Here is a 12,614-nt window from a genome sequence, read left to right as displayed (position 1 = left end):
CAGTTCCCTCAGCGAGAAGCTCCGCCCTGACCTTTGTGACGTCATCGGTTTTTATCCTTTCAGAAGCTCTCCTTTGTGAACTAAACCCTGCAGTGCTGAATCTCACTTTCTGCCCTTCTCTCTCTTTTCCCCTTTGTAACCTACCGACTCTCTCCTTCTCCTTCAGTTGGTTCGACTGTTTTGTATTTTATGTTTTATTATTTTCTTTTTGTTCCCCCACCCTATTTAACTTTTTATATATTTACTTATTTTTAACTTTTTATGGTAAACCACTTAGATTTACCTTTGGTTTTATGTTTAAATTTGTTTTTATTAAAGTTTCAATAAATCTGCAATATGCAAGAATACAAAACAAACAATATACAATACACAAGAAACCCCCCCCCCATCCAAACCCCCACCCCCTCTCTCCCCAGGAACAGCCACTGTATATACAATCAAGTGAATAATCAATCAAGCAAACGAGCTTTTGCTACAGGCGACAAAGTAGAACAGAAAGGTCTCCAACAACGGAGAAATAAAATACCCTTTTTAGAGTGTAAATCAGGAATGGCCTGTCGTTCATATCCTGCCCAATAAATCATCTGAGTCCGCCAGTGCGAGACAGTAGGTGTTTGTGAAGACAACCAACATTGTAAAATAGTCTTTATACCAACAAGGATAGCCCTTTGAACAAAAGCATTCACACCTGGCTTAACCGGGTCCAGAGAAAGTTTCAAAGTGAAGAGAAAAGTCGATGTAGGTACCCAGGAGCATTTCCACAGGGACTGAATCATAAGTCCTATGCGCCGCCAGTAGGCCCGAATACCAGGACATAGCCAAAACATGTGTCCGAGGGTTGCCCTGGTAGCAGCGCATTTAGGGCAGCCTGCAGAAGGGCTAATATGTGCTTTATAGGCACGCACAGGTGCAAAATAAGCTCGAACCAGGAACTTATAGTAGCGTTCCCTTTCAATCGCTGCCACCAGGACGGTCGACCCCAATTTAAAACTCCGCTTTAACATGGATTCTGACACTGTAGATCCATAGACCAGGAACTGGCCAATGTTATATAATCCAGTTCCCCCGCCAACTCTTGAAGAAAGCGATGGTAGAAACGAAGCGGAGTGGGAACCTGCGCCGTTAAACAAAAAGATTCTGATAATGTTTCTTGTACTTCCTCCAATAAAGCCTGTCGAGGGAGAGATTGAACATAATGCAGAAGTTGACCATAACTCAACCAATCATTGGTAGTTAATATATGAGCATCCAACAACATCTGAAATGATTGGAGTGTGCCATCTGGTTGTAATACTTGAGACAGGTAAAACACCCCCCACCCCCACCCCGAGTCCACTGAGATGGAGCCCCCAGGTCAAAACCAGGAGCAAAGTCTGCATTACCATTAATAGGCAAACATGGGGTCACATCCGACCGGACATGTAACTGCTGGCATAATCTTTTCCAAATTTTTCGTACCGGGCCTAAGAATAAATCCCCATAATGTTGAGTACGCAAAGGTAATGTTGAGACATGTAATAAATAGCTAAAGTGAAAGGGAGCAAATGCAAGGCACTCAACCCCGGCTGCCGAAAAATGGGAGGTCCCACAAACCAATCATTCAAGTGGCGGAGCAGGCAAGCTATATTCATTCTCCCCAAATGTAACAGTCCCAGGCCTCCTTGAGATACAGGTAAAGAAAGTGTATGAAGGGGAATCCGAAAACGTTTACCGCCCCATAAATACCCTGACAATGATTTATGAAGGACACGAAGATGACGATATTGTAATAGCAAAGGCAATGTCTGTAAAAGATATAACCATTGGGGAATGATCATCATATTGTATAAGGCTATCCTGCCTAAAAGAGTTAACGGATAGGAGCGCCAAGCTCGGAGCCTCTGTCTCGTTCGCTGAAGCAAAGGAAGAACATTAAGCACGTACAATTGAGTCAAATCTTGTGGAATCCAAATCCCCAGATAGCGTAAGGGCGTGGAAGTCCACTCTAAGGGAAAGGGTCCTTGCCAAGAGCTCCGAATCTCCTCCTGCAGGGGTAGGACTAAGGACTTCTGCTTATTTAACGTAAGACCAGAGAAAAGATGAAACTCATCCAGTATCTCAAGAGCCTGAGCCAGAGACCGCTGAGGACGAGCCAAGGTCAACAGGATATCGTCGGCAAATGCCAGTACCCATAGTTGAGACGAGCCCTCTTGTAATCCAACTAAGATGTCATCCCTCTGAAATGTCTGAAGGAGAGGTTCCAGGTATACCAAAAACAGTAAGGGCGACAGTGGGTAACCCTGACGTGTCCCTCTACCAACCTCAAAGGACGGTGTAAAAATCCCGTTGACCAAAATCGATGCCTTGGGGGAAGAATACAGGGCTCGCAATGCAGCTAAAAAATACTCTCCAATGCCCACATACTCGAGAACCGAAAACAGGTAAGGCCAGAGAACCTGATCGAATGCCTTGGCCGCATCTAGACTCACTAATATGCCCCTGGTGTCGGAGGCTTGCGCTCTGGCCATAGCCAGAAGCGCCCGACGAACATTAAGAACAGAGTGGCGGCCCTGAACAAAGCCAACCTGCGCTGGAGAGATAACATGCGGTAAGAGAGGTGTCAACCGATTGGCCAGCAAACGAGAGAATTTTTACATCCACATTGAGTAAAGATATCGGTCTGTAGGAGTCAACGTCATCCCTAGGTTTGTTCGGTTTAGGAAGTAATGTGATGGTGGCAGAGTTCACGTAGTCTGGGAAAGCCCCTTTCTCCATGACCTCATCATAGTAGGACATCAAAGATGCACAGAGCTGAGGCGACATCATCTTAAAGAATTCCGCCGAAAACCCGTCCGGACCGGGGGCTGTACAAGAGCGCAATGTCTTGATTGCCTTTTGGATCTCTATGCCCTGTATAGGTCTGTTCAGGGTATCCCGCTGTTGTTCAGTGAAACAAGGCAAGCCTGCATCTGCTAAATAGTCTAAGACGTCGGGGCCAGAATACAGTCCGGGATCCGAATAGAAAGTAGAAAAATGTTGATAGAACGCATCTGCAATGTCCTTCGGTTTTGTATAAGTGTTAGGGCCATGCCGAATTTTCGAAATATATCTAGATTCCTGCCAATTCTTGGTTAAAGATGCCAGCATCCGGCCCGGTTTATTTCCATAGCGATGGAATTTATATTTGCGATAAATAAGAGAGCGTTTAGTACGATCATGAATTAATGTATTAAGGGATACCTGAGCCGAATGAAGTTCATCCCGTAAAGCGGCGGTAGGGGTACGCAAGAATGCCGCCTTCAAAGAAGAACACTTTCTCTCCAAACGAATAATGCCTGCCGAAATGCGTTTATTCCGTGCTGCTATGTAAGCGATAATCGCCCCCCTAAGGACAGCTTTAGCGGTTTCCCAGAATAGGCCCGGGTTGGTGTGGTGTTGTGCATTGGTCGTCAAAATATCCTCCCAACAAGTCCGGAGGTATTCCCCAAAGGTGGGGTCCTCATGGAGACAAGATGGAAAACACCACCGACGGGAGACAACTTCCAGGCCATGTCCACCCAAATAGGGCAATGATCGGACACCTCTAGCGGGCCTATGGTAGCCTCAGAAACTTGGACAAACAGAGATTCCGAAATCAGCAAATAGTCTAAACGGGAGAAGGACCCGTGGTCACGCGACTGGTGTGTATAGTCTCGTTCCAGTGGATGGAGAAGTCTCCAGGGATCTACCAAACCCAAAGATTGACATAGAAAGGGGATACCTTTATTCAAATTAGGTGGAGATGATACAGAAGATCCGGAACGATCAAGAGAATTATCCATCACCTGATTAAGATCTCCAGCTATAACCAGGGGCAGCGAAGTATCCTGGAGACCTAAGGACGCCAGAGAATCAAAAAAGTCCTGGGAGTAGGTATTCGGCCCATATACAATCAGCAGCCGGAAGTCTGTACCCTGCAGAGAAATTTTTAAGAGCAGATATCTACCCAAAGGGTCCTCAGAAATTAACGTTACAGAACATTGTAAGCCTTTACGGACCAATAAACATACTCCCGCTCTTTTCCCCGAAGAAGAGGCCGAATAAACAGAGCCCACCCAGCCCCTTTGCAACTTTTGATGTTCCTCCCGGGACAATTTAGTCTCCTGCAAGCATGCCAGGTCAGCCCGATGGTGTTTTATCTGTCTCAAGAGTTTGGTGCGTTTCACTGGAGATGAAATTCCCGACACATTCCAGGACAGAATACGGAGGGAGTGGTCACCCAGGGTCAAAGCACAGACGATATAAAACAAAATGCCGTAAGTATCTGACACCCGGGCGCCCAGCCCCACCCGAGTAAGCAGTAGAAAACCAAATAATGTCGAAATTACCCCCATAGCAAATAGTGAGCAAGAAAAAGGTAATGATTAGAATCCAAAACATCATATCAGTGGGCTGTTCCCAACCTATCTTCCCTCCCCCACCCATACCCCAAAGAAACCCAAAAATCATATCCCCGAAGGAATATGCAAGAGGTCCAAAAATTGGCGCCCCACAGAACCCCACCCCTCCAATTATTAATAGTAAATCAACAGTGCAACATTAGCAATGAACAATGAAAAACAATTATGTGGCATCCGGCTAAGTGGCTAAGAGCCCCACCAACAAGTAGTGATAGCACAGAAACTCTGAGGAGTTTCATGGAGGCTCTGAAGAAGATTGTAGAGTTTTATTAATGTAGTCTGCGGCTTCAGAGGCCTCGGTGAACATATGCCAGGAGCCCCCATGCTGGATCTTCAAGACCGCTGGATAAATGAATTGAAAACGATGTTTGCTCTCCTCCAATTTAGAACATAGTGGATAAAAGGCTTTCCTGCGTTCTGTGAGGGCTGCTGAGTAATCTTGGCTTATCCGGACAGCGGAGCCCCGAAACTTCAGAGTATCGCGTTTAGCACGGTACTGCCGTAAGATCTCCATTTTGTGTCTATAGTTCAGGAATTTGACGATCACCACCCGGGGCCTGGAATCCCTGGCCGGGCGCGCTCCAAGACGATGTGCACGTTCCAAGCAGAGCGGGCCCAAGGACGCTGTATCAGGAAACTCTAGCTCCAGCCAGCCCTCCATCTCAGCTATCAGGTCCGGTATATTTTCAGGCACTCCCATAAAACGAAGATTCCCTCGGCGAGAACGGTTCTCTAGGTCATCCAATTTAGCAGCTTGGAGATGAACCGTTTCCTGCAAGGCCGAGAGATCTAGTTCATGTGAATTTAGGGAATCCTCTGCTGTGGACACACGCTGTTCCAGCTCGGTAATTCGGGCCGCCGTGTCGGTCAGTAGCTGCTCCAGGCGGGTCATCTGGGTCGTCAAGGTGTCCATCTGAGGACCCAGAACCTGTGCCACCGCCGCTTTTAACTCGTTCAGCGCCGCGGCCGTGAACTCCGAGACAGCGGTTCTGGAAGCGGCTGCCATTTTGCCCGCACCAGGGCTCGCACGCTCCTTTTCTTTGCGCGTTGGTTTCATGCGTGCCGCCTCCTGGGACCAGGTTAAATACCTGTCCATGGGATCCCAGGTCGGGAGCGAGTGATCCGCGTCAGCGTAAATGCCAAAAAAACATCGAAAATTGCTAAGGGAGGAGCGGGGTCCTGGAGCCGATCAGGAACACGTCCTCACCCGCTCATGGCGTCATGTGACCTCCACCTTTGGTTTTATATTTGCAGTATCACTAATAATAATACTCTAAGCGTGCATGCGTACTCCTACCTGCGTGTTTCGTGAGCCGTAGCTCCGTGGCATCGCATGCGCAGTAGAAGGACTCAGTGGTGGTTTCTTCAGCGCATGCGAGGCACTTTAAGCAGGGACGCACGAATGCGACTCCTACTTCCCGACCTCACTCCATCTAACTAGACAACGGCCCCACACTCACGGCCCCCAGGTAATGTTCTGCGGCCCGCGGTCTGGCCTGCTCCCTTACACTCCCTGGCCGAAGTTATTTTTAAACTCAAAGCTGCCGCCGTGGCTCCTCTCATGGGCTGCACCTGCGTTGGAGAAAGCTTCCGATATAGGCGGGGATAGTGAGAGGAGCTGTCGTGGCAGCTATAAACTTAAAAATAACTCCAGCAAGGGACTACGGGTGCCGGCCATAAACAACCAGCTGCTGGGAAGGGAAGGGGGGAGGGAAAAATGCTGCTGCACAGGGACGTGAAGGGGGAGGGAAATGTCGCTGCTGCACAGAGAATTGGAGGGGGAGGGAATGCTGCTGCACAGGGAAATGGAGGGGGAGGGATTGCTGCTGCACAGAGAAGTGGAGGGGAGGGAAATGCTGCTGCTATATATGGGCAGGGAAAGAGACAGATAAAAAGAAAGACAGACAGACAGACAGCAGGAGGGAGACAGAAAGAAAGGAAGAAAGACACAGGTGCAGGGAGAGAGACAGAAAGAAAGACGGACAGCAAGAGGGAGAGAGACAGAAAGAAAGAAAGACAGACAGACATAATGTAATGGGCTTAAACACTAGTATTAAATAAATTGAACTTGAATTTGAAGAGAGAACCCCCTAAATTTCTCCCCTATAGCCAGGAATGATCTGGATTCATTTCTAAATTCTGCAAACAGCACAAGCCCAGAGGAACATGATTGGAAAAGCTTCTGTTCAGGCAGGACAACTACTCCCAGATTTTCATTCTCTGATGAATTGTCTGCCCATTTTCTATCTCTGTTTATTTATCAGGATTTATTAAACACCTTTATGAAGAGAATCACCCCAGGCGATGTACAGTAGGTAAAGTTTAACATTAAGCTTACAATTTAACAGCATAACAAGAGTAAAATTATCAAATATAAACATACAGTAAATAGAATAAATGAAGTAAACTTGGAAACAGCAAATTGAAACCTAATAATAGGAGCAGCAAGAAACAATGTCAAAATTATATACATATAACAGCGCTGTAGAACAATCATATAACAGAAATATAAATGTCAGTATAAACACTACTATAATAGCAAGGAAGGATATTCCAAATGACTGGGATATAATACAGTGTAAACAGAATAGCAATTAAACAGTTAATAAGGATGCATTACAACGTTCCAATAACAGATATGATGTTAATACTGTTCCAGGCAGAAACAGGAAGTTATGTCAGAGAGAGGCGAGACCAGCAGATGGAAGGTTTCGGGTGGAGGGGCAAGAGAAAGAGATGCTGCATACAGGGGAGATAGGCAGGAGAGGGAGATGATGCATGGGGAGAAGGGCAAGAGAGAATATAAGAATAGTCGTACGGGGGGTCACGTGATGTGCTGAGCCGAGCAAGACGTGCATTGCTCGTGCTCCGGGGCCCCAAGTCCCCCTGCGCCTAACACCCCATCGAATCTACTTTTCCCGATGGTAATTTACACTTCTGCTGTATGGAACGCTATCTTCCTTCCAATAGCCCGGTAATGAGTGGGAAGGGGAGCCGCGCTTCTAAGGATCGGGAGGTGAGAGCATTGCGGGCTGATACTAAGATGGCTTCGGCAGCCGAGGCAGGTTCCGCGCTCCCTTTATCTGCGGCTCACATAGAAGCATTGTCAGCTTCGGTGGTGCGAGCTCTGGATGCTCGCTTTGACCAGCTTTCTACCCAGCTCTCCTCTTTCGAATCTCTTCTCACGGACACCACCCGCCGCACTGGAGAGTTGGAGACCCGAGTCGCCCACTTGGAAGAGGCCCACACTGTTTCTGCTGTGGATCTTGCCTCACTTAAAGCTCAACTTCGGCGCCAGGAAGATAAAATTGAAGACCTGGAAAACCGCTCGAGACGCGACAATCTGCGTCTGATTGGGCTGCCTGAAGCGGTTTCTGACTCTCGATTGCTCCCTGCTTTGGAGTCTTGGCTTCAAACAGCGTTGCCTCTCCCTGCTGGTATGGGGCCCTTAAGGCTGGAGCGTGCTCACCGCCTGGGCAGGAACTGAGGACTATACCCGAGCGAGGGTCACTATCTTTAAGGTCCTTAATTCAGCGCATAAAGCGGAGTTGATGCGCACTTACCGGAAAAATCGTAACACGCTCACATATGAAGGAACCCCGGTCCGCTTGTTCCAGGACTATTCCCCGGCTTTACAAGAGCGGCGACGTCAGTTTTCCATGGTTTGCTCTGCCCTGTTTGAACGCAAACTGCGCTTCCAGCTCACCTATCCTGCATTACTGAGAATCTGGACGCCCACCGGGTGGAAGAGCTACATCTCAGCGGAGGACGCGCAGGCATACCTGGATGCCCTTCCGGGGGAGGCTGGCACTTCCTCGGCCTCCTGAGGCTTTTGTCTTCTTTGCAGCACCTTCCATTTTTCTGTTGCCCCTTCATTCAGGATGGTTGTGGATCCCTTCTTGGGGGGGGGGGACTTCTTGTTAACTATGGCTAGAGTCCTTGCCCTTGGCCTATGGCCCTTGTAGGGGTCCCCCCCCCGACCCTTCTTGTGTTGGGGCTGGACCCCACTGGCAGTGCTGAGTTGGTGGGAGAGGCGTGGGCATGCCAGGAGGCCTTCAGAGGACTTTGTTGTGGTTTCCTCTTATGGCAGTCCCCTCTCCTTGGATTGTTGCTTGTTGGCCTCTTGGGGGAGCTTTCTGTCTGGCTCTGACTGTATTTTGACCTTCGGCCCCCAGTTGAGTTTTCCCCCTGCCCCTGTGTTTAGGGGGGAAGTACTGTGCCTCGGTGGACATGGACAAATCTTGCTGCAACGCTGGAGGGGCCTGCTCCTTGAAACCCTAGGGACTTTGAGCAGACTTTGCATGCCCTCTTTACACTGTTTGTTTTCTAAAAGATTTTGTTTGGGGAGCCTGAGTTCTGATTTTATTCTGATGTTTGCACTTTGACACCCCAAGTTTCACCTTGTGACTTTTTCAGAATGTTTTTGTTGTTTTTCAAAGAATACAGCTATGTTATTGTTTGTTCTGGTCTTTGGTTGGATGTTGTTGGGGTGCTGGTTGATTGAGAGGCCCTGGGTGGGATTCCTGGTGGGTATGTTTGTGTGTGGGGAGTTGAGCCTGATGTACTCCCTAATATCCTCTACAGCTGTTTTGTCTGCACTTATTACCTCCCTTCTTGTGGGATCACTTGTGTGTCTGCCCTCCTTCTTGTTTGAGTGACTGCTGTTTCTTGAATACTTGGAGAATGCTTGCGAGGTTTGAGTTTTGCTTGGGGTTGTGGAACGATTGTGTCCGATTGGGTGTGAGATGTTGGGGGGGGGTTGACTACGGTTCAATTAGAGTGGGGCTTGATTATGGATGCAGGGTTGGATTTTTCTTTTAGGCTCTGCGTTTGCTTGTGTTGTCTCTGTGTGCCTGGGAGATTGGGTGATATGGTGGATGGTTTGCTAAGGGTACATTGGGATGTTGTGGGGTGTGTGAATTGGGTGGGGTTGGGGGACTGGGGGCCCTGACACGTCTTCGTGTGGCTTTATCTCCGTTCCATTTTTATGGGACGGGACTTTTGTTGGAGTTTGGGATATTGGATTGGGTGGGAGGGAGGGTACTTGGGTGTTGGTGGGGTGGGTTTGTGGGGGTGGGGGGTCCTCCTTCTGTATGTTTGTTCCATACTTTTGATATGTTCCATTGTTCACCTTTTTTTATCCATCACTATCCTCTGGTAATTACTGCTGCTCTGGGGGGGGCTGGGCCCTTGGGGTAGTTTTCCTCTGCTTTTTCTTTCTCTTATACTGCTTCCTTTCTGATTTTCTGCTGTGAGTACCCCTTTTAGAATTACATCTTGGAATGTTGGGGGGATCACGTCGCCTGTCAAGAGATCCAAAATAATTGCTGCCCTACAACGTTATCGGTCTGATATTGCTTGTCTACAGGAAACTAGATTGACTGATGCAGAACATCTTAAGTTGTGTCGTTCTTGGGTAGGGGAAGTGTATTTTGCTTCCTCTTCGGGCCGTCATGGGGGCATTGCTGTGTTGGTCCGCAAGTCTTCGCCCATTGGTGTCCAGGTTCTTGATAAGGAGCCTGATGGTCGATCCTTGCTCTTACGACTTACCTTGGGAGGGCGCTCCTATCTTTTATTAGTGGTTTATGGCCTTAATTCTGAAGAATCGGCCTTCTTGCAATGGTTGCTCCAAATTTGTTCTCGTTTTTCTGGTGATCCTATACTTCTCCTGGGAGATTTTAACTTGGTCATGAATCCTGATCAGGATCTATACTCATCTTTCTCGTGCCCATGGCACTTGGTCTCGCTTGGATTATATCTTCTTGTCTCCCTCTGTTTTCTTCTGTTCAGTCGGCTGAGATTGGTCCTTTGTCTATTTCTGATCATGCCCCGATTTGGATAGATGTTTTCTTGGACTCTACGTATCTCCGGGCGTCATCCTGGCGGTTTCCTTTCTATCTTGCCAAGGATACGGAATTTTGTACCTTTCTGCAGGCCCAATGGGATGACTATTCCACGAATAATGATTCCCACATGGATGATCCTATTTTGTTTTGGGAGGCTGGGAAGGCGATGATTCGAGGTCATATCATTTCATTTCTATGTGCTCGTAACAAGCGTATTAATCAAGGGATAGTTACTCTGGAATGGGCCTTGCGTTTGGCGAAGCGGTCCTTTACTCTCCATCCTTCACAGGAGACTCGAGATTGTTATCTGTCTACTCAGGTGGCCCTGAACTCGCTTCTCCATTCTCGTTCCCAAAAAATGCAAAGCCTTTTATCAGCATCGTTTTCTTCGTTATGGGAACAAACCCGACCGCCTTATGGCCCGTTTAGTTAAAGCTGCGACTGGTAGGAAGCCGATTTTGTCTTTACGGACCCGGAGTGGTGGGGTGGTGTCCCAAACTTCTGAGATCTCCGGGGTCCTATTTGACTTTTTTCGTCGGTTATATGACGCTCCGGATGACGCTTCGTTGGAGATGTTAACGGACTATCTTCACTCTTCTGGGCTGCCTCGTTTGTCAGCGGATGTGATTTCTTCTCTTAATAGTCCGTTTCGGGCGGCTGAATTGGAGTCTGCCATTAAAGCGCTCCGCTCTGATAGGGCTCTGGGACCGGATGGGTTCTCTGGTGATTTCTACCGACTCCTTTCCCCTTCTCTTTATGGACCTTTGTTAGCATATTTTAATGCAGCTACTGCCCGTGGTTCTTTTCCGCGCTTTGCGAACGAGGCCCTTATTACTTTGCTCTTGAAGCCGGGTAAGGAAGCTGATTTGCCGGGGTCTTATCGTCCCATTTCTTTAATAAATGTTGACCTCAAACTCTTCGCACGCATGTTGGCTGATCGTCTTGCTCCTCATTTACCACAGCTTATACATGAGGATCAGGTTGGTTTTGTTCGGGGCCGCCAGTCTGTACACAATATCCGCAAGGTACTTCTTGCTCTTGCTCAGTGTCAATCTCGCCAAATTCCGACTCTATTTGTTAGCCTGGATGCTTCTAAGGCGTTTGATAGCATTCACTGGTCTTTCTTGTTTCGTACCTTGGAGTATGTGGGGCTCGGAGGGTTCTTTCTGGATGCCGTGCATTCACTCTATTCCAATCCGCAGGCTTCCTTGCTTGTCAATGGGACCCATTCAGACTCTTTCCCTATTCTTCGTGGTACCCGACAGGGTTGCCCCCTTCCCCCCTTCTGTTCCTTCTTTCTTTGGAACCATTGTTATGTACTCTTCGGGGGTTTGCGGAGGTTAGAGGTCTCTCGGTTGGCGACTTTGAGCTTAAGACTCTGGCATATGCGGATGACATGTTCTTGATTCTAACCCGGCCTGAAGATTCTCTCCCGGAAGCCCTGGATCTCATTTCTGAATTTGGTTTTTATTCGGGGCTGTCTCTCAATTTAGATAAATCCTTGGCCTTACCTTTTCCACCTGATTTACGAACTTCGCGGAGGGGTGCTTTTCCTCTTCGCTGGGCTGATTCCGCTTTGCGGTACCTGGGGGTTACCATTCCGCTGGACTTATCTAGTCTGTACCGGTTAAATGTGACGCCGCTGTTTCAAGCTCTCCAGAATAGATTGCACCTTTGGGAAACTCTTCCTTTCTCGCTTCTGGGTCGAGTGCACCTGTATAACATGCTCCTAGTTCCCTGTTGGCTTTATGTTTTTCAGGTCCTTCCTCTTTATTTGACTTCTTGTGACAAACGCAGACTGGAGCGCCTGGTCCAGAAATTTCTTTGGGCTAGTAAGAGACCTCGTCTATCTTATAAGCGGGCGGCGACTCCCTGGTATAGAGGTGGTTTGGACTTATTGAATCTCCGCTATTTGACAGTTGGTTGTGGCATGCGGCATATTAATGATCTCTTTAGGGGTACCTCAGGGTTTACTAACACATCTCTGGAACTTTCCTGTTTTCCTTCTACTCACTTTAGTGCCTATCTTCATTCCATCCCTTCTCTTGAACCTGAGTCTCTTTCTGTGAAAATATTACATCAACCCTTGCGGAAGGTTTGGCGTTGGGTCTGTAAATTTCACTCTCTTTCTTCCTCTGTCTCTCCCTTTCTGTCTCTTCGCTTTAATGGTTCTTTCCTACCTGGGATTGATGGGCCGAGTTTTGCTCGGTGGGAAACGAAGGGCATTCATTATATATTTCACTTGGTTAATGATGATGGTACCACTAAATCCTTTGCTCAATTGCAAGCAGAATTTGCTCTCCCTCCTGATTATTTTGCTTACTTGCAAATCCATCATTACCTTTCTTCC

The sequence above is a fragment of the Geotrypetes seraphini genome, chromosome 2, assembly GCF_902459505.1.
Source record: "Geotrypetes seraphini chromosome 2, aGeoSer1.1, whole genome shotgun sequence".
Lineage (NCBI taxonomy): Eukaryota > Metazoa > Chordata > Amphibia > Gymnophiona > Dermophiidae > Geotrypetes > Geotrypetes seraphini.
This window is presented reverse-complemented; position numbering follows the sequence as displayed.